Raw genomic sequence first — 7,348 nt, 5'->3', positions numbered from 1 at the left:
CACACACACACACACACACGCACACACATACACACACGCACACACACGCACACACACACACACACACTCGCACGTTTATAGTTTGCACACCCACATCAACACACCCTCGCGCCCTTCCAGAACAGCCCTATAATTTGCCAGATGCGGTGAATCACTGGTTACTATGGCAACTAGGAGGGAAAGACTATTTCGTTTTTTTCTTCTTCTTCTACTCTCAATTTTGGCAAACGGCGGTGCTGCACACTGACACACATGCGGTCCGTGTCACGTGGTCGCGGCTCCGAACGGAGGAATGAATCCGAACAGCAGCCAATGGAAGTTGACCTTCGATAATGGCGGCCGCGCTGATTGGCCACGAGCCGCCATCCTATAATTAAATGACAGGTGTTAATTTTCCAATACAGCAGGACTGTTGTGACTTTGCTGAATGGAAACACACACACACACACACACACACACACACCCATCCACAGCATCATCATTATCATGATCATCATCATGCAAGGCATCACAAATATGAATGAGGAAAGCAAATTCAGAAGCAAGCTGGTTCAAACAAAAAAAAAAAGAGCTGAATTGATGTTAATGTCCTCAGACAGGCTCAGTGAGTCACTACGTGCTAATACAACACACACACACGCACACACTCGTCTTTCAAACTGGATGATGGATGCAAATTCCTTTTGATTATCCAGGAGTTAATGGATTTCCCAAAATGCCACTCTAAGATGCTTCCCGTTGTAATTACTCTTGCGCCATTTAAAAGGCACAACCTTTAAAAACCAAAATGAAAGTTGCTGCTTCTCAAAGAAAAGAAAAGAAAAAAAAAACCTCCAGTCATCACCTTCACCAAAATAGAAAAAATAAAAAATAAAAACTGGGGGTTAGAGCTGGGCCAATCAGAGGCAAAGGATTATCCTCGCGCACACAACACAGGGCTCAAACACACACACACGCGCGCGCGCACGCCTGCATATGGTCGGAGCTGATAAGAGGAATTTTCCTCCCCACAGGGAATCAAGAGAAGAGAAAAAAAAAACACAGTTGAGCACGACAAAAGGAGATGAGGAGAAAAGGGTTGGTGGGATGGGTGGGGGTGGAGTCGGAGACATTGGGTGGGTGACAACTGAAAGTTAAAGCGTCTACGTCAGTGGGGCCCCCACAATCAGGAGCAGGTTAAAGAAAATGGCAGCTGATCCACGGACAGAATATTGAGATGCTGCCGCACAGTGAAACACTTCTGTCACACAAAAAAACATGGAGGAACTCTACACTGATAAAACGTCAAATAATTAGACTCACCTGTGTTGAGTTCCAGTAATCAACCTCCTCGGTTTTTAAGAGCCTCTTGATTTAATCACTGCTTTGTCAGATCCCCCTGTTTCCTGCATGTTCCTCTTTGCCATGGGGACAAGTCGGCTGAGTGAAATTCTCCTACAACAAAGTTCAAATTAAACATTTTAAATATTTGTTTTGGATTTGGAATTGTTTATTTAAATGCTTTTTGAGCTGTTTTTGAGTTGTTTTACTCAGAAATGCTTAGGGAATTTCAGAGAAAATGAAATGTATGTCAATGGTTGAGCCAACTTTGTTAATTAAATACCATTAGTATATTTTATCAGCGCAAGTCTTAAGATCTATAAAGTTTATTTATTTACAACTTATACAATTATATTATCCTCATGATTCTCTACTGGACTCTTGTAGACGGTGAATGAAAGTGATGGTTGATTGAATCTTAAGTTTGATAAAGTTAGAATTCTTAGATAGGATTTGTTATAAAAACAACATTTGTAAAAATCATATATAACATTTATTTAATTTTTTTTTTTTTTACATATTTGTTAAAACTATTAACATCTCGTGACAGTAAGTTATGAGACAGATAATCTGTGAAAAGATCAATCTCCTCCACCTTCTGCTGTCTGAAGAAACATACCGGTTCTGACCAAATCCAACCAATCAGAGCCAGGGGGAGGGGCTTAGAGCTGTCGATCATTCTCATGTACTAACTGCTAATTGTGTGAATGGCAGGGAAACAACCTACAGTTACAGAAAAAACGTTTATCTGCCATCGTTGGTGGCTATGCTAACTAGCCTGAGCCTGAGAGTAAAGGGGGGCGAGGAAGAAAGCGGACAAACCTCCACGTGGAAGGTGATTGACAGCGCTAAGACCCGCCTCCTGGCTCTGATTGGTTCGTTCTGGTTAGCGTTGGGAGAAGGTGGAGCAGGTCCATTTTTTTTCACAGATTATTTGTCTCCCCATACTGTCATGACATAGTTACAGTTCCAATAAACATTTAACAAAAAAAATGTATTCATTTATTTGCAGGCTAATGCTTAATTAAAATGTGAATGGATAACATTTCCTCTAAATTCAATGACCATATTTATGTGGTGACAGTCTGATCTTTGACACTCCGAAATGCTGACCCAGTTGACCTTGAGTCAAATGTATGGACCTCCACTGAAAACATGTCAGGTTGTAAGAACCCCTCTAGAATAACAACAGGATGTCATTCTTTTCCCCTCCCTCTGAGATGACATCACATTACGTTCATATGTTTGTTTGTTTTCTTCGGAGATCTGAGCGTGGGTGGGTTCCCTGCATGTGTCTGACGGATGTCCCCAGGAAGCCCTTCCTCTCAGCCTACGTCCCTCCATCCCCCTGCTTCTGCTCACGTCAGACTAAATGAATCCAGCTTTGAACTCTGAGGGGGCTTTGCAGGGGCTCGAAGCTCCGTCCAATCAGAAGCTCAGCTCTGCGGCATGAATTTGCATAAATCTGCATGCTTAATGCGCCCTGTAAACTGCAGGAGCGACGGCGCTGCTTCAACCTTTACCCGGCCATGATGGCAACGCAACCTCTGACCTACCAATAATAATAAGAAAATAAAAAGAAACAACTGCCTGATAAACCTATTCATTTGCCATGCAGCAGTCAGAAACAGTGGAAACAAACTGTATTTGTTTGTGTAATTGCCCATGAGCAAAGAAGATGGAAGGAGGACGAGGTGCAGAGAAAGCGAGTGTGTGCATGTGTGTGTAAAACTAGTGAATAAACAGAGATGGATGAGTCTATTAAAGCAGCAGCTAATCCAGGCTATTAAGAGGCAGAATGAAGGAGTGTGTGAGAGGGCGCTACATGGGGGGGTTAATGGCTCTAAATACAGACCTAAACGGGGTGAGAGATTATTATAAATGTACCCTGGTGGGCGTCGGGTGGGGGGGGGGGAGTCCACTCTGGACTGTCCTCCAAGATCCTGGTTCCATGTTTGGCTTTAACAGACAACTATAGCAAACTTTCTCCCAATGAAATGATTCGTCTTGGACGCACAATTGGAAATTTTGCATATAAAGCAAATACTTTTGGTCACTTGTTGCAAATATTAAAGCTGTGATTTGTTCTGCTTTTGCAGGATGTTTAAAACCCACCACTGGCTGTTTGACCTCAGTGAAGTTTGTCTTCAAATCAGACAAAAACGGTGTCAAACGTTTGTGCAGCAACATTTTTTTTTTGTTTGTGCCGCTATAATTTTCAAGATATTAAGAAATGCTTCCGGAGGTCATGAAAGGTCAACCAGACCCCTCCCACCTACTTCAAATCAGACAAAATGTGTGTCAATCAACTCGACTGCGTTTGTGCTGCTTTGGCTTTGAAGATATTGATGAAATTTTAAAGGTCACTTTGATTTTGTAAAATTGGGGTTCCTGGTTGACCTTTTGACCTTTAGACTTTCATAAATATCTTCAAAGCTAAAGCAGCACAAATAAAAAATTTTGCTGCACAAACCAGGACAAAGGTTAATCAGCCGATTAACACCGATTTAATCTAATTTGAAGATGGTAGGGGGGCTTGTTGACCTTTCATGACCTCTGGAAACATTTCTTAACATCTTTAAAATGTTAGAGGCACAAACAAAATTTTTGCTGCACAAATGTTTGACACCATTTTTGTCTGATTTGAAGAAGGCTGGGTGGGCAACTTCACTCAGGTGGCTGTTTGTGGTGGGATAAGTAAGAAAAACCTCGAGATGGCACACCTGATGATGATTTGGAGGAAGACAAAACGGTGCAAATGAGAAAAATCTGAGCAACTTTGTTGATGATCTGCTTTTTTGTTGCTTGTCGCATTGCTGTTGACACCGTAGACCACCTCACACCACTGGAGCGACCTCAAAACTGTTCTGGCATCTCAGCTTTCTAGTTGTTGTTTTGTTTGCTCTGTACCTTGGGAACACACTGTTCTGCTTTAGAGCGTACTACCTTCCCTTCAGTTGCACTGTTTAGCAGCCATTATGATGTTCAAGGTGGGTTTTTTTTTCTCTGTTTTGTACCTTTTCTAACTTCCATGAGTATTTTTTTTCACATTACTCAGCTATATACTTCTTGAAGACTGATGATCCTGCAGACTTTTCCTCCCCATCTCAGACGACCTTGTTTACGATGGCCTCCCTCTGTGATGGCCGGACAAGCAAGGTGGAGTAAATCAGTCGTACTAGAAGAGGTCAAAACCTGAGGCCTCTGTAAAGATAAAAGGGATTTCTCGATGGTTACGTTCTGATGTCCATTTTTGGGCATTTCCAGAGGATTTTCTATCATCCTGAGACCTCCATCTTATTGGGGCCTTGATAAGAGCATCCAGCTGATCGAGCAGAAACCCTGAGGCGTAGTGGAACATCACAGCTCTAAGATCTTGGTTGTGTAAGATGAAGGGTGATGACAAAAAAGAAAAACCCTCCGCAAGTAGAATAAAGAAAAGATTAGCTATTGCAGTACGGCTGATTCACAGGGATTGGCTGTGATGCCATATTCCTGCATGGTGTCAGGATGTGAATTCAAAGCCTGGATTTGTGGGAATCGTGATGTGACTCAAAAAAAGGAAAAAAAAAAAAAACAAGATTGGAAAAATACACAGCTAATTTTTTTTCTTCTTTCCCCACGTCACGAGGATCTCTTTTTCTGTCATGCCCATTGGGGGAGCGGGCGGACTCACGCCCAGCCAATCACGATGGAGCGTGCGCCCATCCCATCAGGCCTCGTTCTCAAAGCTTCGGGGTGTGAGGAGAGCATGGCGAAAAACAACCAGGACAGACAAACACGAGCTAACCGGGGTGGACAAGCCTTCAGATCCCATTAAGTTCAATGCTGCCCCGAGGTAGGGGTAAAAATACCTCACCACACAGAGAGAGGCAGCAGGAAACAGCACTGGTGTATGTGTGTGTGTGTGTGTGTGTGAGGGTGGGAGGTATTCAGTGTTTATCCCAGCCACGCTCACCTTGACCTAAATATTCTGTGTAAAGAAGTGTTATTAACTAATTAAAAGGCAAGACTAATTTCCTTTTAAAAGTCACGAGTCAGGTAAAAATATCAACAGTACTTTTCTTTTCTTCTGTCTGGAGGCACAATCACGATGTTGCATTCAGAGTTAGGATTTCCAAATTCCTGAATTATTCCAGCTGACGGGTGAGGAATGTCTGGAATGTTTGGACGTTTCCTTCAGCCTGCGATACTCTTTATCGGTGTTCGTCGCTCCATAACTGTACTTCTATCTCACTGACAGGTTTTTCCAAAAATCATTGCGGGATCATTATAAAAACATGGTAATCATGATTGTTTTTTTAGCCCCTATGGTGACTATTATTATTTATTCTGCATAAATGTCTCTTTTTTTTTAGGCTTTTATAAACTATCGGTGGATGTCAAAGGCAAGCCAGCCCACAGGATGATGCAACCACCTCCATGTCTGATTGTGACTACATGGCTCAATATTTGCCCTTTCTGACCATTTACTCCCAACATGCATCTACACTATCTCCAATTTTGTTGTTTGTACACAACAACAAAAAAACAACCTTGTCATCTTTACTGTGTTTCAAAATACCCACTGCTACCCATAAACCATCAGAGTTCCCAAACACTCAACGGACATTGATAAAAATATTCAGCTCTATCTACTTAAAAAAAAAGAAGTTAATGCAAAGATCCCTAGAATAACGCTTCAGCTTCAAAATATTGTTTACCATGGAAAAGCCTAGACCAAATACCTTTTTTGCATATACATTATGACATACTGACATAATGTCAGTATGTCTTTGCTATTTAATTTATGTACAGCTAAACAAAATGTATCAAGTTATTTTAGGTTTGCAATACTTAAATCACACAACTTGACTTCATCTGTTTTTATATGCTGCAGTAGTTGATTTTTTTTTTTTTAGGACATTGGTTTCTATTTGACTGTAGGGATTAGCCAGCAAGGTATCCCACAATACATTGTGCCACCACCAGCAGCAGCAGCTAATCAAATCACTCAGTTATTTGTCGCAAAAAAATGTTTTAAGATGTTTAAGACAAGATCATAGACTCCAAAGCTTTATCTGCTCAGTCAGCTCATACAAAGTGAGGATATACTTTCAGAGCAGGAGAGCGCTAATTGGCTCGTTTTTAGCGCCATGAGTGAGTTGTATGTTCACTGTCATGACCACTAGCTCTACCTGGTAGTGTAAAAACTGTTCACTTTTTTCAGTGTAGCAAACAAACTACTGATTTTCATATTTTTTATTAAAGGTTTAGGAGAGAAACAAATATAAACAGGAGCCAGGAGCTTATGCAACTCAGAATGATTAAGTTAACTGAGTTGTGAAAACTGAAGATGAACAACTTGCACTTGCTAACATTTCTAAGTTTTAAAAACTTGGTTATTTTGGGGCAATGGGTGCATAATTTTTTTAAGCAAGGTTAACTAATTGGATTTTACAGTATACTTGCAAATTGAAATTACTATATTAAAAAAGCTGAATCATTAATGCAGAGTTTAGTTGTGCTTAATCTACTTGACAAAATTAAGTTCACTTTACCTGGATTTTATTTTTCAAGTAAAGAAATAAGTAAGCACTTTAGGCAAAGAACAGTCTTGCTTGATCCACATAAATAAATGATGCAAATAGTTGACTTCATTGTTTAGAGTAGATAAAGCAGAATGTTTTATTTTTTATCAGTGACGTTTTGCACCATGCAAATTATGTTAGATGAAGCAGTACTTCATTGGAAGATGATCTGCAGCTTTCAAGTGTTGCATTCATGCATCCACGAACTTCCAGTGCTGGCCTCGCTGCATGCATATGCTTCTTTTTCAATCTACACAGTCAAATACAAATTAATACATCCAACTTTAGTTGGTAAAAGTCATTATATTTGCTTGCTGAGTAACCATTCCTCTCTGGAAAAAAACAAACAAAAAAAACAAAACAAAACAAAAAAAAAACAGCTCAGATCAATCATTAAAAAGCGCAAATCAACACAACACTCATGTCCATGAATGAGTTAGGACATGGATGTCATCAAA

At 40.6% G+C, this 7,348-nt stretch overlaps 1 protein-coding gene across 1 annotated transcript in view; it reads right to left on the bottom strand.

Moving 5' to 3' along the window:
* LOC106963118 (glutamate decarboxylase 1-like) overlaps positions 1-1,385 on the bottom strand; it is a 49,197-nt gene extending 47,812 nt beyond the window's left edge. Inside the window, exon 1 of the mRNA XM_015057855.1 lies at positions 1,303-1,385. The gene's annotated coding sequence lies outside the window, so the exon portion shown is untranslated. The remainder of the gene's footprint in view (positions 1-1,302) is intronic.
* Positions 1,386-7,348: the final 5,963 nt, after the last annotated feature.

The sequence above is a fragment of the Poecilia latipinna genome, unplaced genomic scaffold (assembly GCF_001443285.1).
Source record: "Poecilia latipinna isolate Pla-1442-1.1 unplaced genomic scaffold, P_latipinna-1.0 Scaffold1497, whole genome shotgun sequence".
Taxonomy (NCBI): Eukaryota; Metazoa; Chordata; class Actinopteri; order Cyprinodontiformes; family Poeciliidae; genus Poecilia; species Poecilia latipinna.
This window is presented reverse-complemented; position numbering and strand designations above follow the sequence as displayed.